This window comes from Myotis yumanensis, unplaced genomic scaffold (genome assembly GCF_028538775.1).
Source record: "Myotis yumanensis isolate MYYU_CA2020_CCGP unplaced genomic scaffold, mMyoYum1.0.hap1 SCAF_20, whole genome shotgun sequence".
NCBI lineage: Eukaryota > Metazoa > Chordata > Mammalia > Chiroptera > Vespertilionidae > Myotis > Myotis yumanensis.
The window spans coordinates 6,260,617-6,285,682 of NW_027223771.1; the positions used below are offsets into that span (position 1 = coordinate 6,260,617).

Sequence of the window (25,066 nt, forward strand, 5' to 3'; positions counted from 1 at the left end):
GACTCCGTGCAGAAAAATAAAAAATAAAAAAAATCCCCACCTCCAAGCTGCAAAGTGAATTTTCAAGGAAAGAACAGAACAGCTTTTGCATTCTGACACTTCCTCCTGCTCTCACGTCCCACCTTCTCAGAGAACAGCCTCTGAGGATGACTCATGGGTGGGAGGGTTTGAAACATCGCCAGGGAGGGGACGGCAATCTCTGCCAGACACGGCGGCGTAGGCCTGGTGCTGGCATCTGTCCCCAGAGGGTGGGGACCCAGGGGCTGCCCAATCTCAGGTTTGCTTTGAGCCCTTGGGACCAACCTGAGAAAGATAAGTGCTCACAGCTGTGGGCTCCTTTGTCCCCGTGGAATATGCTGGAATACCTGGGGGATGCTTTTCTCTGCGGATGTCATTATTCCCTACCTCTTCCCAAGTCTCCTCACAGCCCATAAATGACATGTCATTTCCAGGCTTATAAAGAGGGAAAGAAGAGAAAAGCTCAAAGAACTGCTCCTGAATCCGTTAAGCTTGGCAGAGTGAACACAGAAATCCTGGTTATCGCCTGGGACTATTTCTGCACCCCAATATGCAGGAGTCAAAATCGGGACTTGGCTGATAAAAGCATCGTGCGGGAGCCCAGCAGAAGGTTTAGGCCAAATGCCTCACTCTCTCCTCCCCTCCCCCTCCCCAACCTCCCCAACCTCCCTTCTGGCGTCTCAGCTCCCTCCCCATCCACACATCCTTCTGGGCTGTCCTTGGGCCCATCCTGTGTCTGTCCTTCCTCTGGGGTACTTATTTTATTTCTCATCCAAGAGGTTATTTGTTTAAAAAAAAAAAAAGAGCTTTTCTTGCCCTAGTCTGTTTGTCTCAATGGATAGAGCATCGGCCCACAGACTGAAGGGTCGTTCGTGGGTTCTATTCCGGTCAGGGCATGTGCCTCAGTTGGAGGCGTGTGGGAGGAAATCTATGGATGTGTCTTTCTCACATCGATGTTTCTCTCCCTCTGTCTCCCCCTCCCTTCCACTCTCTCTAAAAATCAATGGAAAAAATATCCTTAGGTGAAGAGGTGAAGATTAACACACACACACACACACACACACACACACACACACACACAGCTTTCCTTGTCTTTTTTCTAAAATGAGGACAGGGTGGACCATCTGCTTTCTAAACACCTACCGAGCCTTTCTGCCAGAGGACGCAAGAACTGCTGGACAGCGCCGCGGGCACGCGGGTCTGGCGAACAGAGCGTCTCCCAGCAGCCTGAACAGAGGGCACAGCCTAATGAGCTGCTTCTGCAATGGCCTCACCAAGGGCGCAGTGCATCTGTTTCCTGCCCGGCCTCTGCCCCTTAGTTAGAATGTCCCAGAAAGGCTTACACTCACCGCCCACACTCCCCACACCATCTCTTCCACCATTTTTTTCCCCCTAAAGAGAAAGTCGAGCATCCATGTTGAAGTCCTAGCCGCCCCCAGTGCCTCTGAATGGGACTTTATTTGGAGATGGAGCCCAGGTGATGCCCTACCCGGTTTGGCTCAGTGGATAGAACGTCAGCCTGCAGACTGAAGGGTCCCAAGTTCGATTCTGGCCAAGGGCACATGCCTGGGTTGCGGGCTCAATCCCCAGTAGGGGGTGTCCAGGAGGCAGCCAATCAATGATTCTCTCTCATAATTGATGTTTCTATCTCTCTCTCCTTCTCCCTTCCTCTCTGAAATCAATAAAGAAATATATATATTTTTTAATATATTTTATTGATTTTTTACAGAGAGGAAGGGAGAGAGAGATAGAGAGTCAGAAACATCGATGAGAGAGAAACATCGACCAGCTGCCTCCTGCACATCTCCCACCGGGGATGTGCCCGCAACCCAGGTACATGCCCTTGACCGGAATCGAACCCGGGACCCTTCAGTCCGCAGGCCGACGCGCTCTATCCACTGAGCCAAACCGGTTTCGGCAAGAAATATATTTTTTAAAAGTTTAAAAAACAAACCAACAGGTGATTATTTTCAATGAGGACCTTAGGGCTGCCCCCAACCCAGTCTCACCGAGGTCCTTCTAAGAAGAGATTCGGACACACAAAGAGACACGCACAGAGGGATGGCCGTGTGAAGAGGCGTCAGCAGGACGCCATCTGCAAGCCAACGAGAGAGGCCTCAGAGGAAAACCCACCCGCCGGCACCTTGATCTTGGACCTCTAGCCTCCAGAAATAGGAGAGCCAACTTCTGTGAAGCCACCCCAGTCTGTGGCATTTGGCTTTGTGAGCCCTAGAAAACGCACACACTCTCAAGAACAGATATTTTTGGCACCTCTGGACATCAGAAAGCTGACGCACGACTTAAAAGAAGTCCCTGATCCCTCTGTGGGCCGGGAAAATCTCTGTTTTTGTGGGGTGAGAATGCTCGTTTTTCCCACCAGGACTTGGCTGCTCGGCCTGACATTCAATGGAGAGTTTCTCACTTCTGAGAAAGGAGGTGCATTGGCTCCATGGCCCCCCCTCCCCGCCGCCCCCCAAGAGTCCCGTGTGGACAGTCACGCGTCCGTCCTAGCCTCGCAGAGGAAACGCCACTGGAAGATACGAAAAACTGTAAAATCACAAATGGCAGATTCGTGACTTCCCTGAGGGAATAAATAGCAGGAACAGATGGGCCCTGAAACTGGGAGGTTTCGTGTAAATCTTAATAAATAACGTTTTGATAACTTAATGAATGTGATAAGAATAGGAAACCAGTCCCGGCAAGCCGAAATACAGTTTGCCCACCCTGATGACTGTCCCATCAGGAGGGGCACAAGGTTACATGGATAAATTATTTCCCGAGGATTTACTAGTACATCATCTCCTCTGAACTGGCAAAGCTGAACACCTCGCAATGGGGTGGCTTTCAGAGCAATACAATGCACCCCATTTTCCCTCCATGCACATCTTCTGGGCACCTCTCTGGGCCACAGTTCTCTACATGGGCACAGGGAATTTCCAGGTAAAGGGGTAACTTAGAGACTTTTAGAGGACACACAGTAAGAATGCTCAGAGGTCAGGACTGTCTCCCCTGGAGATGGCTTACTCAGCAAATCCAGCCTATTCCCAGTTACTCTCTCCTTCCTCATCTCTGGAGACCTGCAGAGAGGACATCCCCGAGAGAGAAAAGAGCACTGGACAGCGAGTCCAAAGGCCTCCAACCACGCACAACTCTGAGTGATTTCGCTTTTCTGCAAGGCGGGAATCATACCTCCTACCCCACAGGAATTTGTTGGAAAGAGCAAACGCAGTCTATTCCTTAGAAAATGGTAGGCAAACAAGTGGCATTCCACACATGCAAATCGCTCCCAATTGTGTCCCCCAAATAGCACAGTGTGCAGGGGGGCCCATGAGCATACACTGCACGGATCTTGACTTTCTAGGCTATTCCTAGTCAACAAATGCCGATTCTCTGGGTTTATGGCCCTCCCTCAAGCTCTTATTTCCATGTATCTGTTGGAAAGTGCAGGACGAGCCCGGCTGGCGTGGCTCAGTGGTTGAGCAGCGACCTATGAACCACAAGGTCACAGTTCGATTCCCAGTCAGGGCACACGCCCAGGCTGTGGGCTCCGTCCCCAGTGTGGGATGTGCAAGAGACAGCTGATCAGTGATCCTCTCTCATCATTGATGTTTCTATCTCTCTCCCTTCCTTCTGAAATCAATAAATATTTTTTTAAGTTCAGGACGAAGAACAGACAAAAGGCTGGAGAAGATGAGGCCCCGATGCAAAACAGCTTAACTGGGGCATCCATTTTTGTGAAATGACTCAGGGAGACAAAACACGCAGCTAGAACAGCAGAAAGGACGGCGAGGGAGCGGAGCCAGCTCTGCAGGAAGTGTGCTGGCGGAGAGCAAGCAGGGGACGCTGCCCAAGTGGCCCACAGGCATAAGGTTGGAGCAAAGTCGGCCCAGCAGGAGAAAGCTGAGCCGTTAAAGACGATTCCAACTGGGAAATGAATCCCAGGCACTCCTGCTTTCCCAGTGGAATCCCTAAGAGGATGCCTAGGGACCGTATCTGTGAGCATCATGTTTAAGTCTTTTTTTTTTTTAAATATATTTTATTGATTTTTCACAGAGAGGAAGGGAGAGAGATAGAGAGAGTTAGAAACATCGATGAGAGAGAAACATCGACCAGCCGCCTCTTGCACATCCCCCACCGGGGATGTGCCCGCAACCCAGGTACATGCCCTTGACCGGAATCGAACCCGGGACCCCTCAGTCCACAGGCTGACGCTCTATCCACTGAGCCAAACCGGTTTCGGCATGTTTAAGTCTTAACAGAGGGAGAAAGGACATGTTTGATCAACTGCTCCTGTGATTCAGGCTCTGTGCTCGTCTTACCTGCGTCCACAACACACCTGGCCTCGTGGGAAATATATTTCTAGGACCTGACATAGTGGGCGTTTGCCTGGTGGGGACTGGATAGATACTGGGAATACAGTCAGACTCCTGGAGTTAACAGACAAGCGTTAATTTAAAAAATAGGATTACTATAGACAGATGCTTCCTTGATTCGTTCTTGAAGTGGTTGCAGAAGGGTGGGGAGTGGCATAGAGGAACTGATCCCAGTTGGAATGGGGGCCCACGTGGTTCAAGAGAGCTGATGTTCTGCTCTCATTTGCTTCTATGTTGTTATTGTTGTTAATCCTCACCCGAGGATATTTTTTCCATTGATTTTTAGAGAGAGTGGAAGGGAGAGGAGAGACAGAGAGAGAGAAACATCGACGTGAGAGAGACACATCGATTGGTTGCCCCTTGCACCCACCCAGACCAGGGAGGGGGATCCAGCCTGCAACCGAGGTACATGCCCTTGACCGGAATCAAAAACTGGACCCTTCGGTTCACCGGCTGATGCTCTGACCGCTGAGCCAAACTGCCCTGTGCATCATTTGCTTCTATTTTTAAGTCAAATCCTCTCTCTCTCTTCTCTTCCAGTTCGTGGGTGCTCTGTTCGGTTCACCCAGCTGCTGAATCCATCTTCCACAAGCCAAGAAAAATATGAAACAGTAAAATTATGAGAGAATAGAATGGACATGAAAGACAGGAATAAAAACAGATTCTACCCAAGAACTGTGAGTAACGCCAGAAGACAAATAAAAACAATAGAAATAGAAATCAAAATTGAAGGTCTACTCCGTCCCTGGGTTTCAACCCTTGGCTACAGATGACAAGCACCGGCAGTTTCTTTAACAAATTTCATTTCCCAGCCCCATCTCTATAGAGTTTTGGCTTTAAATACTCACTAATTAAACTAATAAATTTGGGTAATTTCAAATCCCCCTGCAAATGCAAGGCTTCGAATAAGTCTCAATTTGTGTATTATATTAGTTTACAACAACCAGAGCCAGGAGGGAACTTTGTCACTTGCTAAATTCAGGCAGGTCACCAAGCGGCCCAGATTTCAGCGTGAGAACAAATGAATTCTCACTATAGCGTTGTACTTGCATCTCAAATGATAAAACCTCCAGCACCTCCTTTCCTTGTCTACTTGAGCCACGTAATCCCTCCCGGAGAGCTAAGGGATTGTCAAATTAGGGAAAGATGCATCTTTTTTTTTAAAGATAGCTCTAGCCGTAACCGGTTTGGCTCAGTGGATAGAGCGTCGGCCTTTGGACTGAAGGGTCCCAGGTTCGATTCCAGTCAAGGGCATGTACCTTGGTTGCGGGCACATCCCCAGTGGGAGGTGTGCAGGAGGCGGCTGATCGATGTTTCTCTCTCATCGATGTTTCTAACTCTCTTTCTCCCTTCCTTTCTGTAATAAATCAATAAAATATATTTTTTTTAAAAAAAAAGATAGCTCTTACCCTTGGGAAAAGCTCGTTTCCCCAGAAATGCCAACCCTTGGCTCACTGCAACACTATGCTCGGTGGCAGCGTTTTATGTATGTATTTTGGACCCCGATTTCGTCTTAAAAAGTGGGCTAACTTGGCCGAGCATCCTGCAGAGGATTCCATCTGCTGCCTGCCAGACAGAAGCTGGGGATTAAGAGTAAAAGCTGGAGCCCCAAGCGGATCAGCGAGCATGCCACCGCCCCCTCACCTCCCCCAGGCATGGCCTCCTCCAGAGAGGGTTCATCACCTAGTGCAGAAAGTTTGGAAGGCCATCAAATAGAGCTGAAGGGAGGAGCAAAGGAGCTATAAGAGAAGTCAGGCCCTAGCCAGTTTGGCTAAGTGGATAGAGCGTTGGCCTGTGGACCGAAGGGTCCCGGGTTTGAGTCCAATCAAGAACATGCATGTACCTCGGTTGCAGGCTCCTCCACAGCCCAGGCCCTAGTCTGTGTCCATGCATTTTGTTGAACACTGAATAAATCTCAACTTATTTCTCTTAACAACTGTCTCCTATAGACCATGATTAATATTACCTTTGTTTTACAGATAAAGAAAATGAGGAACAGAATATTTAAGCATATTTGGTAAAGGAAGGAGATAAGTTTCCACTCTAATAATCTGATTCCAGAGTCTACACTCTAACCACCATGGAACATAAAAACAGAAGGGGGAAAAGGTGCAGCTCTGGTCTTCTAAGTCTGTACTGTACTCGGGTGCTGGCCTTGGGCTAAGGCCACAATGGCACTTATGAGCCCTCAGTCAGCACAAGCCTGAGCAGATCCCAAGGGCTGAGGCCGTTTTTCCAGCTCTGTCAGTGTGTGCAAAAGGAATGAGACAGGCCCTAGCCGGTTTGGCTCAGTAGACAGAGTGTCAGCCCACAGACTGAAGGGTCCCATATTCAATTCCCATCAAGGGCACGTACCTGTGTCTCTCTCACATCAATGTTTCTCTCTCTCCCTCCCTTCCACTCTCTCTAAAAAACCAATGGAAAAATATCCTCGGGTGAAGATTAATAACAACAACAAAAAGAATGAGACAGGCTTCCTTTCCAGAATGCATGACCCTTCTCTGAACTGCGAGCAGGGGAAGTCCCATGGGGAATTCTACCAAGGAACCAAGCCAGCCTTTGTCAAGTGCAGTCAGCCATCCGCCGCTCTGCACAGCCTCGCAACCGCACATGTCATTCTCTGCCTCTTTTTATTCTCTCTAAGCAAATATCTCTGGATTTTTCTTTTGAATATTATATCATTTCCCAGTTGCCAGCTGCTGGGATTATACAAATAACCTGATAATAGCAGAGCAACATGCTGTCCGGTGTTCAAACACCAGCACACAAACAAAGCAGGCGAGGCTGCCAGGTCCCATTCACAGCCTCAGATGAAGGCCACCCACGCGCTCCAGAGAGCAGAGCAGCAAGCAGTTCAGTCCCAAGATGGATTTTTTTCTCTCTCTCTTCAACTTGCAAGATGTTCTATGCACAGAGAGAAGGCAATGTTATGTTCCTTGGCAGAATAACTCGTCAGTGGGATTCAACGACTGACCGAAGCTGATTTCTCTTGAACCGAAGTTGGTATCCCTAATGGGCAGCAATGGCGCTTACAGGTCTCCAAGTGAGACATAAGCTAGCAATTATGAGGCAAGGGCCGTGTCTTCTTTAGTTACCACTCACTCCAATGCCTCCCACAGTGGGCAGTCAAGAAATAGCTGCTGCCCTAGCCGGTTTGGCTCGCTGGATAGAGCCAGGTTCGATTCCGGTCAAGGGCATGTACCTTGGTTGCAGGCACATCCACAGTAGGGGGTGTGCAGGAGGCAGCTGATCGATGTTTCTAAGTCTCTATCCCTCTCCCTTCCTCTCTATAAAAAATCAATAATTTTTTTAAAAAAGAAAGAAAGAAATATCTGCTGAGCCCAGCCTGTGTGGCTCAGGGGATGAATGCAGACCCATGACCCAGGAGGTCACTGATTTGATTCCCGGTCAGGGCGCATGCTCGGGTTGCAGGCTCAATCCAGGGGGGCGTGCAGGAGGCAGCCTACGGATGATTCTCTCTCATCATTGATGTTTCTATCTCTCCCTCTCCTTTCCTCTCTGAAATCAATAAAAATATATCTTAAGAAATATCTGCTGAATAAGTAGATGTGAAAGGGATTTAAGGAGGAGCAGGGACTCAATCTTTGAATTTTGCATATATTAATTCTTAAAACGGCAAGGTCAGGCCAAGCAAGGACAGGGTTATGAAAATTGGAACCCCTTAGAAATGAATGGAAGGAAAGATGGAAATACAGCCAGACTTTTCAAAGTCTTGGACACCAACGAAGCTAACACTTTGTAATATCATTTCCGTAAGGGAAGCCAGCTCCGTGTGGGGTGGACTGTCTGTGGGCTTGGCCCACCCAGCAACCATGACCCTTTCGTTTGCTAAGAAGTCCTCCGTTTTCCTTTGAGGAACTGCCCTTCCCTCACTCCAGATGGGACTCATAGTCGGGGTGACCTCAGGAATGGGCCAGGCAGATTTCCCCCATTCCAGAACGTGAATCTTATGCTGAGCACACAAATCCACAAAACAGTTGGGGTTCTCAGCCCCTTTGGGGGTGTTTCTAAATAGCCCATCTGTCAGCCAGGGAGCAGAGCAGGCTGGACTTTTCACAGACAGACTGAGACTCCCCAGAAGACACGTGGCATGAACGTCAGTCCTGGAGTGCTCCCACTTAGTCAAACTCCTCCCCTCAGACCCTTCCCTGGAGACGAGCACAGAGCAGGGGTGGGGGAGAACTCCAAGGCGGGGATAGGGGTTCTGATCGCAAATCTGCCACAGGAAATAAATGATCTCCCCTCCACAGTGTTAAGGGGCTGGGATTAAATAACAACAAAGGAGCCCTGTGTGTTGGATCGATAGAAATTGATTCCTGGAAGCCCTGGGCCTGGGCAACGCAAAGCTCACATTGTCAGGGCCCGTGAGGCTTGGAGTTTAAGGCAGTTAATCCCCTCGCTGATGGCCGGGACAAAGAGGATTAACCCTCAGACGAGAGTCCTCATCCAAATATAGAGCAATCCCAAGCACATTAGGAACGTGAAGCACCCCCGCCTTCTTCTGCAAATTCTTGCTCCATAACCCTTTTTAGGCGAGCTGATCAATGAACCCTCCAGCACCCCAAGGTCTCCACATTCCTCCACTTTACTCCTTCTCCAATCCAGGGTTACAGCATTTCTCCTTTGAAATATGCAGGTTTCTTTAAGGTGCTCCAAGTTTAATGACTCACAGGAGCACCTACTGTGCGCCGGGGACTGTGTTAGACACCAGAGCTACAGTGGTAGACAAGCTCCCAGCTCTCAGGGAGCTTTGGTCCAGTGGGGAAGCACCTATTGAGTGCCATGTACCCTGCCAAGCACTAGACAACCGTTATCTCTTTGACAAATGCCCCTCAATAAGCCCAGAAAGTAGATCTGATGGTGGCCATTTCACAGAAGAGGAAACTGAGGCCACTGGGAAAACAGGAGGCCACCAATCCTGTGATGTGAGGCCTGGAGCCCAGCACAGCTTCTCTTGCCAGAGACTGGCTGGCACCACCCAAAGAAGAAGAAAAAAGTCACCCATCGTGGGGCGTGAGGGGAGAACATGGCTCAGCATCCCACCACTTCCACGTTGCTTCTGACCCTTTCAGCACCTCCTCATGGTTCCTCTTTTTTGGTTGTTGTTAATACTCCCCTGAGGATATTTCTTTCCATTGATCTTTAGACAGAGTGGAAGGGAAGGGGAGAAACAGAGAGAGAAACATCGATGTGAGACACACATCAATTGATTGCCTCCCACAAGTAACCGAGCCTGCAACTGAGGTATGTGCCCTTGACCAGAATCGAACCTGCGACCCTTCAGTCTGCAGGCCGACACTCTATCCACTGAACCAAACCAGACCAGGCTCATTGTTCCTCTTGAGTTTATCTTCTATTACTTTAATTTTTAAAAAATATTTTTATTGCCAAAACCGGTTTGGCTCAGTGGATAGAGCATCGGCCTGCGGACTGAAAGGTCCGAGGTTCAATTCCGGTCAAGGGCATGTACCTGGGTTGCGGGCACATCCCCCATGGGAGATGTGTAGGAGGCAGCTGGTCGATGTTTCTCTCCCATCGATGTTTCTAACTATCTATCTCTCTCCCTTCCTCTCTGTAAAAAATCAATAAAATATATTTTTAAAAAATACATTTTTATTGATTCTGGAGAGGAAGGAAGAGGGAGAGAGAATATCAATGATGAAAGAGAATCATGGATCGGCTGCCTCCTGCACGCCCCACATCGGGGATCGAGCCTGCAACCCCGGCATGTGCCCTTCACCGGGAATCGAACCCGGGACCCTTCAGTCCACAGGCCGATGCTCTGTCCACTGAGCCAAACCAGCTAGGGCTATTACTTTAAATTTTTTAAGCTACTGCTTTGACATTGCTTTAAGGGTTTGCATTTAATCCATGGCCCTTTCATTGACCATGGGTAGAAGGCATTCATCACTTATTAACATTGGGGGAGGGGTGGAGCTGAGTCCCTTGCACTCTTCAGGGCCAAGGTCAGGAGTTTCTGACATTGCTGTGACCTCTCCCGCCCCATCCCTGGGCCCAGCACTCTGCCCAGGGCAGGCTATCCCACAAGGCCATTTCCTCTCCCCAGAGCCTACTGCATGCCAGCTGGGCTACATTCCTCAGTGCCATCTGCTGCCCCCAGGATGGGGAGGGAGGCCACAGTCAGATTCTGTCCAGGTCAGGAGAGCAGCGGCCGCAGGCTAAATTAGAGCAGCCTTCACTGGGCCTGGGTTTTGGGAGCCAGCAGGGGAAATCCTACAGGATTCTTCCAAGGAAGCTGTTGAGGGGCCTAAGAGGGATTTCACGTGCCTGTAAAAATTAGCTGTGGATTGCTAAGCATAATAGGAAAGAGAACCCCGGCTCTGTTTTCCTGTTCTCTCTTGACCTCTACCCTCAGATGACCTGATTTTGGGCTCTGCTCTGATCCTCTCTCTCATTAACTTCCTTCTCTAGACTCAGCTCCCTTCTTTGCTGAGTAAGGAGTGTAGAGCCCTGCTTTGTAAGGTCCCTTCAGCTCCGAAACACTAAGACCCCCTACCATTTCAGATAAGTGCTTGCATTGCCTTGAACTTGTTCTGGATCTGAAAAGCAATCTGCCCAGGAAATATATGTGAAAATAAAACCTGCACTCTCAGGGATGATGGATGGCACATTCATCCAAGGACAGATTCTGTTCCTTCTCCTTAGCATTTTTCATTTGCAGGTTTCTGTCATGGAAAGACCTTGAGCCTGGCCAATGTTGCCCAATGGTTGAGCATCAACCCAGGGACCAACCAGTCACCAGTTCAATTCCCAATCAGGGCACATGCCTGGGTTGCAGGCTTGATCCCCAGTGGGGGATGTGCAGGAGGCAGCTGATTCATGAGGTTTCTCTCTCATCCATATTTCTATCTCCCTATCCCTCTCCCTTCCTCTCTCTCTAAAAATCAATAAAAACATATTTGTTTTAAAAAGACTTTAAAAACACACCATCACTGCTTAGGTGAGTTATAGGAACCCAGAGCTCCTGCCAACATATGTACCACCTGGGGTTGACATAAGAAGCAACTCCGGCCCTGGCTGGTTTGGCTCAGTGGATAGAGCGTTGGCCTGGGGACTGAAGGGTCCCAGGTTCGATTCCGGTCAAGGGCATATGCCTGGGTTGTGGGCTCGGTCCCCATTGGGGGGCATGCAGGAGGCAGCCAATCGGTGATTCTTTGTCATCACTGATGTTTCTCTCTCTCTCTCTCCCCCTTCCTCTCTGAAATCAATAAAAATATTTAAAAAAAAGAAAAAAATAGAAGCAACTCTGACTTAAACAGCCAACCTCCAGACCCAGACATCTGTGGTTCAAGAAGGCCCCAGAGGTCTGGCAAAATTAACTTTTCTTGCATCTACGCATAGCTGGAAGCAAAAGAAATGACATATTTTCCAGTCAAGAAGCAAGAAGGAAACTGAAGAATACTTGAGTGTTATTACTACCACCACCATCATCAGCTTCATCGTCATCATCACCATCATCTTAGAACTGAGGGGAAACCAAGGCTCACAGATATGAAATAAATCGCTTGTGTTTATACAGCCATAAAGTAATGGAGCTTGAGCTCAAACCCGGTTCTGTCTGATAGCGCACCCACTACTTCATCCTCTGCCCTACATGGTCAGGCTTAGTACACACACCTAAAAATGGAGGCCAATTTGCTATCTTTCTCATACTTCTGGGCTTCAATCATGTTTTTCCTTGATTGCCCCCACACACACAGAGGCAACCCCTCCCCTCCCCCTCACAATATCCTTGCAAACAAAACTCACACACTCACACTCACCATATTCAGCCACACTATGGGGAGGGAATGGACAGCACTTCAAGTCTGAGGTTGAAGTCATTCCAGCCCTCCCCTTTTCATATAAGGTTATATTGCCGACTTCTCTCCTTTTATAAACAGAAGCACATTATTCCAGATGCTGTAGATAAGGGATTTTTTTCCCCCTTGGCATAAAATTGATTTAAATAAATGTCTCCCTTCTTCAAGATTTTCCCCTGATCCTGCTTACTTTTAAATTAAGAGCAGTACAATAATAAACCAAGAACATCACACCCCTAAATTTCAGCCACCTCTCTCCAGAGGATTTTGTCTCCTTTTTTTTTTCTTTTGAAAGTATGAGCTATTTTTTGGTTTCCACTCATTTCTCTTTCTTACTTGTCATCACACATTGCTTTCTGTAAGATATAAGCAATTGGAGCCTTCACATTTAAAGTCTGTTTTTAGACCAAGAGATCCACAGTGAGGCTCCCAGGGGAACTTGGAAAGAAAGGGAAGAACTTCAGGGAGTTACACTTCAAGATCCACTGAAGCAACGATTTGCAGTCACCTCTGGTGATTAAATGGTTCCATTCATTCATTCAATAAAAATTCATTGAGCGCATACTATGAGCCAGGCAATATTCTGGGCACTGGTGATATGGTAGTGACTTGGCTCATTAAAGAAACAAATAAGTAATATGGGAATGTGTGGGAATGATACTCAAATATATATATGCCCTTGCTTCAACTCTGTTAAGTAGATAGAAGATACAACTACCTACTTAACATCTCCCATTGGATGGCCTATTGAACCCCATAACTATTCTTTCTCCCTCTCAGTAAAGGGCCACTCCTTCCAGTTGCTCAGGTCAAAATATGTAGAGTCATCTTTGACTCCTTTTTGTCTCTCATAAATTAACCTACCAGCAAGTCTTATCTCCTCTATCATGAAATATATCCAGAATTTGGCCTTCTCTCACCATCAGCCACTATCCACCCTGGTCCAAATTGCCATCACCTCTCACCTGGAACATTGTAGAAGTCTCATAATTAAACTCTCTGTATTCATTCTTGACCCCTTAAGAGTCTATTCTAAGGTCTAAAACTCAATAAGTGATCACTATAAAACATAAATCAGGTGATGACAACCTGTGCCCATTCTCCAATGGGCCCAGCCAGTGTGGCTCAGAGATGATTCAATTCCTGGTCAGGGCATATGCCCAGGTTGCAGGTTCGATCCCCAATGTTGGGCATGCAGGAGGCAGCCAATCAATGATTCTCTCTCATCATTGATGTTTCTCTCTCTCTCTCCCTCTCCCTTCCTCTCTGAAATGAATAAAAATATATTTTTTAAAATTCTCCAATGGCTTCCTATCTCAGAGTAGAAGCCAAAATCTATGCAAGACCCTACCTGACCCTGTATTACCTAGCTCCCCACTAATTGTCTCATGTCATCTTCTACTACCGTGCTCCCCTTCTCTCAGTTAATTCTACATTCGTCTCCTTGCTGTTCTCAGAACATGCCAGTGTTCTATTGCCTCAGGTCCTTTGCACTTATTTCTTCTGCCTGAAAAGGTCTTTCCCCCAGATATGCATTATATAAAATGCCCACCCCCAACTCTACCCTAGCTCCCCACCCCAACTCAACCAGGCATTCCCCATCTTCCTTCCCCTCCTTGATGTTCTTTCATCACCTGACATTACACATTTATGTGTTTACTTGCATATTATTTGTCTCCCCCAACTAAAATGAATGCTTCATGAAGATGGATCATGTTATTTTTACCGCTGGCTTCCCTGCCTATAATGTGCCTGGCACATTGAAAAAAAACTCAAAAAATATATATTTAGAAACATATATATGTCTAAAGTAGGTCAACCATGAAAACACAGAAAAAAAAACAAACAAAAACGAGTTGCAGGCATTGTCCATTCAAACAGAGCCCAGGAAAAAAAAAGGAGCCTAAAGAGATTGCAAAAATATCCTCACTTCTTCCCCTTCTTGGATCCATGTTCTTTGTAATGTGATGATGTTGCTCCTCCCATGAAGAAGTGGGGTCTACTCCCTACTCCTTCACTCTGGGCTGGCCTTGTGACTGGCTTTTGTCAATAGACAAGGATGAGGTGACAGTATGTCAGCTAAAAGCTTGGGCCCAAATGCCATGCAGGTGTCCACTCTGTCTTAGACTCTGACCTTACATTTGAACATGTTGGGCTCACTTGTTGGAGGATGAGAGACCACATGGAGCAGAGTCAAGTCACCCCAGCTGAGACTATCCTAAAGCAGCCAGTTCTCGGCCACACCATCAACAGGCCAAAATCACATGAGCATACCCAGGTGAGATCAACCGAGCACAACCCAGATCTGCCCAGCCAACCCGTAGACATGTGAGAAAATATTAAATGGTCGCTGTCTTAAGCCACTAACTTTTGGGGTGGTTTGTTCTGTAGTCCCAATAGCAAGATCACCCATAACGTGTGTGGTCAGTCCTTAGAGTGGGCATCTCAGCTCTCTGCCCTGATTACATGTTCACCAAGGAAACCTTCTTGTGATTTAGTTCTCATGAAGGGAAGTCTGCAGGAAGGAGACACACCAGCCATGCCACACAGTGCCTCGGCCATTGCAAATCAATAGAATGGCATGTAGGTGAACAAGGTCACTATCATGTGACCCACAGAGACAGATCGGGTTTCTGAGGCAGCAAGACTAAAAGCCAGATCTTAGGTGGGGTAAATTCACAGAGGTAAACGTTATCTTCTGAGGTGACCTAGGGGACACCCAGCCAGCCACCCTGACCATGACTCAGCCTCACCACACCCTATGTCACAGAAACTTTGACCGAGTTCTCAAGCATCCGGCCCTATTTCCATCCATGAAACACTCTGCAGTAGCCCTACTGCACAGGGATGCAGGATCTATCCTGTGGGTGGAGCTCTCAAATCCCAAAACCATGCTCTTTGGAGGAACAAAGTCTCAAAGGGGCAGAGCAGCAAACTAATCCTCATATTAAGCCTATAAGCTCAAACAAACTCATCATATCATGTTATATATATGCATTCCATGGTACACCAAAGGTCTATGCATTTCCAATTGATTCCAACACCTTTCCATAACCATAGAAACTATTATTCCTCTCAAAGAAAATCAAGTAATAACTAGCAAGGACAATACCTGCAGAACTATTCAATAAAGGCAACCCTTTCTTTCGCTATGGAGGGAAAAGCACAAACATACCACAAAGAATCAAAATGCCCAGAATGTTCTTTCTCAGACAGCTGCCTGACTCACTCCCTCATTTCCCCAGGGGTCTAGTCAAATGTCACTTATCAGCAAAGCCTTCCCCGACCAAGCTGCTTAGAAAAATAACAATCCGTACCCTGCCCTCTGGCAGCACTCCCAATTCCTTTTACCTTACTTTATTTCTCTCCATTACAATGCATCATCGGCTAATACACTCTCTAGTTACTTATTTATTTGTCCAATACCTTACACACACGCACAAGTTAAGCTCTTTGAGGGGCTTTATTTAGTTCAATTGTGTATTCCCCTTACATAGGGCAGTTATCTAACACATAGTAGGTACTCAATGAATGAACTGCCAACTAAAAAAAATTTTTTTTGTTGATTTCAGAGAGGCAGGGAGAGGGAGAAAGAGATAGAAACATCAGTGATGAGAGAGAATCACTGATCAGCTGCCTCCTGCGTGCCCCCCATTGGGGATTGGATCCACAACAGGGTATGTGCCCTGACCGGGAATGGAACCGTGACCTCCTGGTTCATAGGTCGACGCTCAACCACTGAGCCATGCTGGTCAGGCTGAACTGCCATTTTTTGAGCACCTGCTTGTGCCAAGCAATTTATATCTGACAATTATTTCACAATGAACAAATATTTTTAAGCACCTACTATTTCATTATTATAACAACCTATTGCTATCTCCATTTTACAGATCAGGAAACCAAAACTCAAAGAGAGCTACATAACTTTCCCAAGATTCTCACCTCAGTCTGTCTGATCATCAAAAGTCCACACTCCCTGCACTGTGCCAGCCAGCTTTTCAAATACCTTCCGGATGATTTAGGTGACAAAATGCATGTGATGCGCATCGCTGGCAAACATGCATGACACAAGAGCTCTTCGTTCTATCATTTTTCATTGCCCACCACAGCTTTTGTCCAGGACGAAACATCCGTGAGACTGGATTTTCATCTCTCAGAGGAGACCACTCGTACCAGCTTTAGCTTCCCTTTATTCCACCCACTCAGAGTCAACGTCAGAGCTTTCCTTCTGAACTGGGCTGGGCCATGCAGATAGGTCAGGGACCCCAGGGGGGAAAAAAATCAGTTCACCTGCTCTGAGACCTCCCCAGAATTTTCCAGAATCCCTGCTTTGGTGAAGTACTGCTTCAAAACCTTCCTGGTCCTGGGAGTTAGGAAAACAATCCGCTTTAAAAAATATATATATATAACAAAAAGCATAGCCTGACCTGCATTGAGTGCTTTCCTCCTTTGGTGTCAGCCTGCGTGTGTCTTCTGGGATCTGATCAAATGCCAGCTCTGGGGTGACCTGTTAAAGCCCTGCCATCCAGTGGCAGTGATGGTGATGGGTAATACAATGATATGGGTCCCAGACACACGAGGGACCCAGTCCCTACTGAAATCCATGCCAAGTCTCCTTGATGAGAGCATCGTTTACAAAAATAATCACTGTCCCGCTTCCTCTCTGCTTGCACCGCTCTCTTTTCACACCTGCATTACTGAATGTGCCACGTTCACTAATACAGGTGTTCGCCCCCACCAGGTGTGAGCTGCCGGGTTAGGGTTGGGATCGTGTTTATGTCACCTCTGCGCCCCCAAGGATTCATCTGGCCTCTGACATATGCCAGCTGCCCGGTGAGTATTTGCTGACTCGAGAGAGATGCGGAATGTGCCTGTACTGTGTCTACTGCATGGGCTGGGGCAGAACGGCCACGGCTCCTCTCTGGGAAGGGCAGGAAGCAGAAACATAGAAGAGACCACTGCAATGCCCAGATCTCCCCCAAACACACACACACCTCATCCCTCACTTGCCGCTCCCTCAACCTCAAAGCCACCCACATTTACCTCCATGACAGGCCTTTTGTAAAAAAAAATAATAATAAAATGAGCAGGCATTCTCCAGCGCCCCACCCTACCCCGTGAGAGCCCAGGGCACCATTCAGTTACCTGTTTTGAGCTAGCTTGCATCTGTGATTTGCAGTTAAAGGTTTTGTTTCAGCAGCCCGGCTGCTGGACAGCAGATACCTAATACGGGTCTGCGGAAGGGACAGCAGTGCCTCGCTCCTCCCTGGCTAAATGCATTTGCTCACCCAACCCTGCAGAACAAATCATGTTCTTTTCCTTGCGCTGACATCCAGCTACAAAACAAATCCTCCGTGTCCCTAAGAAACCGCTCCCACTCCCGCGGAGGGCGCCCTCCACATACAGAAATGCACACTCGCAAACCCGGACCCAGAGCCACTAGGTGTGTGAGTGTGTGTGTGTGTTTTTTTTCACCTGTTCTTTTAAGAACAAACCAACAGCAACGACGAAAATCCATCTCCCAGGAATAGAATGGAAACTCAAAGCCGCTGGCTTAGGGAAACGGAGTTAGCATAAGTTGCAGAAACTAGGCGAGCTAATAGTTCTAACAGGGTGCTTAACACAGCCCTTGGGAGAGCCACCTTCCCAAAAGCGCACAGCCTTGCGCGGAGGGCAAGTCCTGGCTGTTCCACGATCCTCCCCGTGTCTTTTGTGCCTTTACTGCCCGCATTCAGAGGTACCAGTGTGTGTTTCAGCTCTGGCAGGCGAGCCTGGGGACCCCCAGTCCCCGCGTCCCCTGCGGGTCTGCACGCACGGGGGCGAGCAGCGCCATCCCCTACCTGGGTGGGAAGTCCACGGGCGGAAATCCACGAGGAAGCGACCGCCACCGGGTGCCCGAGGAGCAGCGTCCGCCCTGGCGATCCCGACAGAGGCAGGAGTCCGCTGGTGTCACACCTGCAACACAGCGCCCACGCCGCTGCCGCCTCCTCCGACGCCCGCCCCGCCCTGGCGCAGCGCTGCAGCGACACGGCACCGGGAGGCGGGCGGGCGGGAGGTGCGGGTGGCTCCTGGGTCTCCTGTTCTGCGGGATCAGATTCTAACCCGCTTTCTTCCCGGCAGGAGCCTTAACGGTCTGCGCTGTGGGCAGGCAGCTCTCCGCTGCTAAATCCCCTTCTGATGCCGGGCGGCGTGCCTGCAAAAGGGACCCACCAGGGGTCCAGGCTTTCCGCATTGGCAGCCCCATGGATGTTAAACTTCCTATTGCTCGAGTTTCCGAGAATTTTCCTTATGCATTGAAATCAACTTAAGCAGTTGATGATGGTAGTCATCTCTCTTGGGTCCCTCTTGGGTCCCCATTCACCATCTCCCAACTAAGACATGTCATCAGAGGACAGGACTCAAATTCTGGGGAAGAAAGATCCTCCCATGGCCCCATCCCCCCCAAAGCATCTTTGCTAATGGAACTCATTAAATCCCTCTGTCCTTTCAAATGCACAAGGAAACAGGAAAATAACCTGCTTGGGGAGTGGAGGGAAGGAGGAAGTGGTGGGGGATAAATGCATTCAACAAAGTCTCCCTCCTTTCCAACCCCACTCCCCCACCTCCACCCACGAAAGAGACCAGCAAATTCAACTGAAAGGTTCTCTCTTTAGGAGCAAGGCTCCTTCTAGGAGGCAGCGAGAAGCAACGAAATGACACTGGAAACTCAGAGGGGAAAAATCAAACCGCATCCCTCAGGTCCCTGGCCTTCTCCAGCGTGTGGAAGCACATTCCTTTCCAAAAGTGCCCAGATGCAGCCGGCTCCTGCCAGACCCTCCCGTCTTCCCCAGCCAGCACACCCTACCATCACAGGGTCTTCATTTCCACTCGCCACTATCCAGGCCCCACCTTCTCTCACCTGGACCACCTGCAGGGCTTCAACTGCTCAGCTTCTCCGACTCATTTCTTTTTAATATATTTTTATTGATTTCTGAGAGGAAGGGAGAGGGAGAGAGAGACAGAATCATCAGTGATGAGAGAGAATCATGGATCGGCTGCCTCTTGCACGCCCCCTACTGGGGATGGAGCCGGCAACCTGGGCGTGTGCCCTTGACTGGAATCGAACCGGGGACTCTTCAGCCCACAGGCCCATGCTCTATCCACTGAGCCACACCGGCTAGGACCCCAGACTCATTTCTTAAAATGTCAATGTGACTTGGACTCTTTCCTACCTAAAACTATGCATGGGCTTCCCAAGGCCCTCAGAAAAGCCAAAGCTCTTTTAACATCTCTTTTAGTCACCAAAAAAAGCCGGCCCCTGCTGAGCGCCACCATCACTTTGCCTCTCCATCACCATCTTTTCCCCTTTACTCAAAACTTGTAATTATTTGCACATGCCTCCCTCTCTTACCTTCAGGCCTTTGCTTATATTGTTCCCAATACCTAGAATGTTCTCTGCCTCCCAATCTCCTTACCCCTGCCTAATGCCTAATGGGTCTGTTATCCCATCTCTCCCTCCAGGAAATCTCCCCCTCATCCCCACAATAATTGAGTTCTCTCTGTTCCCTGTGCCTAGAGCCACCATTATCTCCTCTACCAACTTGTTACCCAACACACGTCACTGAAGTTAGTGCCTAATGTCTTCCTCCCTAGAATGTAAACATGTCTCTCTTATCTGCTACATGTGCACAGGGCGCAAAGCATATAGTGTCTGCTCGATATACCTTACTACAGCCACCATCCAGGTTAACATGTAGAACAGTTCTGTCATCCAGAGGTTTCTTTATGCTTCTTCCCGGGCAATAACCACTTAGCCCCCAGATGTTGTATGAACTATACTCATGTCTTTAGCATCAGTTAGTATTACCTATTCTTGAACTATATGTGAATGGAATCATATAAATATAAATCCTATGTAATAAAAGGCTAATATGCAAATCAACCAAACTGGGGAATGACTGGTCGCTATGATGCGCACTGACCACCAGGGGGCAGACGCTCAAGGCAGGAGCTGCCCCCTGGTGGTCAGTGCACTCCCACAGGGGAGCACTGCTCAGCCAGAAGCTGGGCTCACTGCTGGTGAGCACAGTGGTGGTGGTGGGAGCCTCTCCCACCTCCACGGCAGTTGGACATCCCCCAAGGGCTCCTGGACTGCAAGAGGGCATAGGCAGGGCTGAGGGACCACCCCCTCCCCCTCACAGGGCACGAATGTCGTGCACTGGCCTCTAGTATAAATATAAATACCTAAGCAACGGTCCAACCATTCAACCATTCACCCGGTAGCTATGACCCGCAATGACCACCAGGGGGCAGACACTCCTACCAGTAGAGGAGGGAGCCAGATTCTTTGTGGAATCAGCGTGGGTTAGGTTGCTGCTGGGGCACTGTCAGCCCTGAATCTGATTCACCCACACCCCAGACCCAGAGAGGAGGGAGGAGGGAGTCCCTGGGCATCCAGGTCCTGGGGCAGGGCCTGCAGGAAGGGTCTCGCAATCCGGGACCCCTCAAGGGATGTCAGAGAGCCGGTTTTGGCCCGATCCCTGCAGGCCAGGCGGAGGGACCCCACCAGTACATGAATCCATGCACCAGGCTTCTCATTGATAGATAGATAGATAGATAGATAGATAGAGATAGATAGATAGATATAATTTGGTGTATGGGTTCTTTTACTCAAAATAATATCTATGAGATTGATCCATATTGTTTCACATATCAGTAGTTGACTCTTTGTTATTGCTGCATTGTATTGCATTGTCTGAATATAACACAATTTATATGTCTCTTTCCTGGCTGTAGACATTCTAGTTGCCTCCAGTTTTTAGTTGTTATGAATAAAACCACTGTGAATACTTGATGGACATATGCATTCTTTTCTTTTGAGTACGTAACTTGGAGTAGAATTGCTAGGTCATAGGGTAAGTGCCTGGCTTTTTTTAGTAGATACTGCCAAAATTTCCAGTCCCACCTGCAGTATTTGAGAATTCCAGCTGCGGGGTGAGGGGGCGGAGCGGGGGGACCAAAAAACTAAAAAATCAACAACTCTCTTCTTTGATCCATATGGAAAGTGAGGTCACAGGGCAAACCCCTACTCCCCAGATTAGAAAGACAGACAGGCAAATACAGAGAATCACTGTTCCCAGAGCAGATTCCCACAAGTGGGAACCCCCACAGGAACCACTGCCAGGACAGGAAAACCTGAGCTGTAACTGACGAATTTCCGGAGGCTCAGTGTGCACTTGTGTGTGAGATAAAAATTCCAGGGGGGTTTCAAGTGTGTGCGTTTTTCCTCCAGGGGCTCAACCAGATGCTCACAAGGAAGATGAGAAGAAAATTACCACCAACCCCCCATGCTTCTAGCAAGCGAAGGAGAAAATGGGGCGTGTTTTTTTTTTGTTTTTTGTGTGTGTTTTTTTGCAATACGCCAGAGCATTCTGTTCTTTCTAACAAAGCCTGCCCTCAGGAGAAAGTATTTCATCAGAGCAAAATAATGCATAAGGGTCTTGTCAGAGCCTAAGCAACCTCGGGAAAGGGGGAAAACTCAACTCCAGCCTCCTCCGGGCACTTGTGAAGTTCATAGGCAAGGATCACAGGCTCACTAAAAGGCTGAGACCTAACCCTAGGACAACAGAGCGAGCCTCCCATCCCCCCACACCTCACCACCACGTCTCCAAAAGCCGCCTTACTGCCGTTTCTTTTACCCAGAACATCATGTCCTGCTTTCAACAACAACAAAAAATTAGGAGGCATATCAAAAGGCAACATATGCAGTTTGAAGAGACAGAAGAACCACACTCATCCTTGGCAGGGTGTTGATATGAACAGATCTTGAATGTAAAACAGCTGTGATTAATATGCCGAGGGCTCCGATGAGGGGGAAAATAGGTATCATGCAAGAACAGATGGACAATGTAAGCAGAGGGCTGGAAGTTCTAAGAATCAAAATGAAATACTAGAGCCCTAGCCCGTTAGGCTCAGTGGATAGAGCATCGGCCTGCAGACGGGAGGATCGCGGGTTCCATTCTGGCCAAGGGTATATGCCTGGGTTGCGGGCTTGATTCCCCACCCACCCCCCCCCCCCCCGCCCCCAAGTAGGGGGCGTGCAGAAGGCAGCCAATCAATGATTCTTTCTCATCATTGATGTTTCTCTCTCTCTCTACCTCTCTCCATCTCTCTCCCTTGTTCTCTGAAATCAATTAAAAAATACTTTAAAAAAGAAATACTAGAAATAAAAATTTAAAAACACACACACATCCAAAAAAAAAAAAAAAGGAAAGAAAAGAATAAAAAACAACAACACTATAGCCCTAGCAGGTTTGGCTCCGTGGACAGAGCATCAGCCTGTAGACTGAAGGGTCCCGGGTTCGATTCTGATCGAGGGCACATGCCCAGGTTGTGAGATTGACCCCCCCAGTAGGGGATGTGCAGGAGGCAGCCAATCAATGATTCTCTCTCATCATTGATGTTTCTCTCTCTCTCCCTCTCCCTTCCTCTCTGAAATCAATAATATATATATATTAAATAATATATATATTAAGTAATATATATATATTAAATTCCATTGTTTGAAACCTCCAGAATGTTAAACAAAAACAAACAAACAAAAAAAAAACACGCATTATAATAGAAATGAAAAATCCTTTTGATGGGCTGACTAGTACCCTGGACATGGCTGAGGGGAAGTGGGAATCCCTGAGCTTGAGGATATATCGATAGAAACTTCCAAAATGGAAAAGCAAAGCGGAAAAAAGCCTGGGGGGGGGGGGGGGGGGGAACACCAAAAATAAAAAATGGCACGGAATAGCCAAAAACTGTGGGACAACTCCAAAAGGCATAACACGCAAGTGAAGGGAAAAGCGAGAGGAGGAGAAGAAAGGAACAGAATACGCAAAGCAATAGTGACTGAGGCTTTTCCCAAATTAATGTCACAGACCCTCGAAGGCCAGAGAACAGGCAAGATAAATACAGGCCGTGCGGCCGCTGAGAGGCAAATTCCTTGGACATAAACGCCCAGGAGGAATTTCTCTGCCGAAATGGACTCACCATCGTCAACGCGGAGCCCAAAATGTAGGAGAACGCAGCCGCCATCCACAGCCCGATGGGTCCCGGGAAGAAGCTCTGACAGAACGCTGAAGGCTCCTTCCCGCCAACCTGCATCTTCCACTTCTCACCTGGAGACAGGCCAGCCCCGTCCAATCAGAACTGCTCCCTCACGACCAATCAGGAGGGCCCAAGTCGAGAACCAATCAGAGCGAAGTTTAGAGCCTCATTTGCATAAATCCGACCCGCGCTCATCACCTGGGCGGGAGCCTTCTGTGGAAGACGGGATGCCTTCTCCTCTCAGAGAAGCTGGTTTCTCGCCTGCCCGGCGTGCAAGTTGGTACCTGAATAAAGCCTCCTTTTCGGGCATATGGTCCTCAAAACGGCAGAAAACCAAAAATGAAGGAAACATCTTGAAAGAAGCCTAAAAGGGTTAAAAAAACAAACAAACGCCTCCACCTGTGCAGGAGCAAAACCTGAATCTCCGTCCAGATTCCCGTCAGAAACCAGGCGCCAAGAAGAGGGGGACACAGTTGACGTGTGGAGAGCAAAACAAACACCAACCTAAATGCCTGTGTTCGGAGAAATTATCCTTCGAAAGTGAAGAACAACTGCTTTTCTCAGACAAACGGGACCAGAGGGGAGGCGCTGCCAGGGGCCTTGCCTTGTTGATAAGAAGTTCCTCGGGGAGAAGGAGCTGGTTTGGAAACCTGGCGCTTCCGGGGTGCCCTCAGGCCGTGACCCCCACACTCGCAGGACAGGACAGAGGAGGCCCTTCCAGACCCGGGGGTGGCGGTTTAAGCAGCGAGGGGACTGAATGAAGGGGTTCATCTCAGGGAAGCAGCTCTCGGCACCCGCACCGGGATCTGACCGATCCGGAGGCCTTCACGGGGTTCAGCCGCACACTATCCGGAGGGTCTCAGCACCCCGCTGCTCTCTGCAGGCTGCATCCTTGAAAATGTCACCCACCGTGGGGATGGCGAGCGGACATACCATCCAAGGACAGGGGAGGGGATGAGGGGCCTCCGGTCATCCGGGTCCTGTTCGATTATCCGGGTCCTGGCTCGATTATCCGGGTCCACCTCGATTATCCGGGTCCTGCTCGATTATCCAGGTCCAGCTCGATTATTCGGATCCTGCTCGATTATCCGGGTCCAGCTCAATTATCCGGGTCCTGCTCGATTATCCGGGTCCAGCTCGATTATCCGGGTCCTGCTCGATTATCCGGGTCCAGCTCGATTATCCGGGTCCAGCTCGATTATCCGGGTCCTGCTCGATTATCCGGGTCCAGCTCGATTATCTGGGTCCACCTCGATTATCCAGGTCCAGCTCGATTATTCGGATCCTGCTCGATTATCCGGGTCCAGCTCGATTATCCGGGTCCTGCTCGATTATCCGGGTCCAGCTCGATTATCCAGGTCCTGCTCGATTATCCGGGTCCAGCTCGATTATCCGGGTCCTGGCTCGATTATCCGGGTCCAGCTCGATTATCCGAGTCCTGCTCGATTATCCTGGTCCTGCTCGATTATCCGGGTCCTGCTCAATTATCCGGGTCCTACTCGACTATCCGGGTCCAGCTTGTGGGCCATGGGCAGTGATGGCGGCCTCTCCATGAACAGAAGGAAATGGACACAGATCAGAAATTCCCACCTTGATCAAGAAAGGGAGAGCGTTAGAGAAGAATGAATGAAGGTAAGCACAAACTTTTCTTTTTCTTACTCTTGCTTCATCAGACCGATAAGAGTTTGTTAAAAAGATCAGCAGCAACGCTATGTTTGATTATGTATGTTTACTTATATATAATGCATGGTATAT

The 25,066-nt window shown here is 48.6% G+C and overlaps 1 protein-coding gene across 1 annotated transcript in view; it reads right to left on the minus strand.

Moving 5' to 3' along the window:
- SV2B (synaptic vesicle glycoprotein 2B) overlaps positions 1-19,208 on the minus strand; it is a 53,081-nt gene extending 33,873 nt beyond the window's left edge. Inside the window, exons 1-2 of the mRNA XM_070400344.1 lie at positions 19,134-19,208; positions 18,076-18,190 (exon numbers count right to left, since the gene is read on the minus strand). The gene's annotated coding sequence lies outside the window, so the exon portion shown is untranslated. The remainder of the gene's footprint in view (positions 1-18,075; positions 18,191-19,133) is intronic.
- Between the last annotated feature and the right edge of the window lie 5,858 nt (positions 19,209-25,066).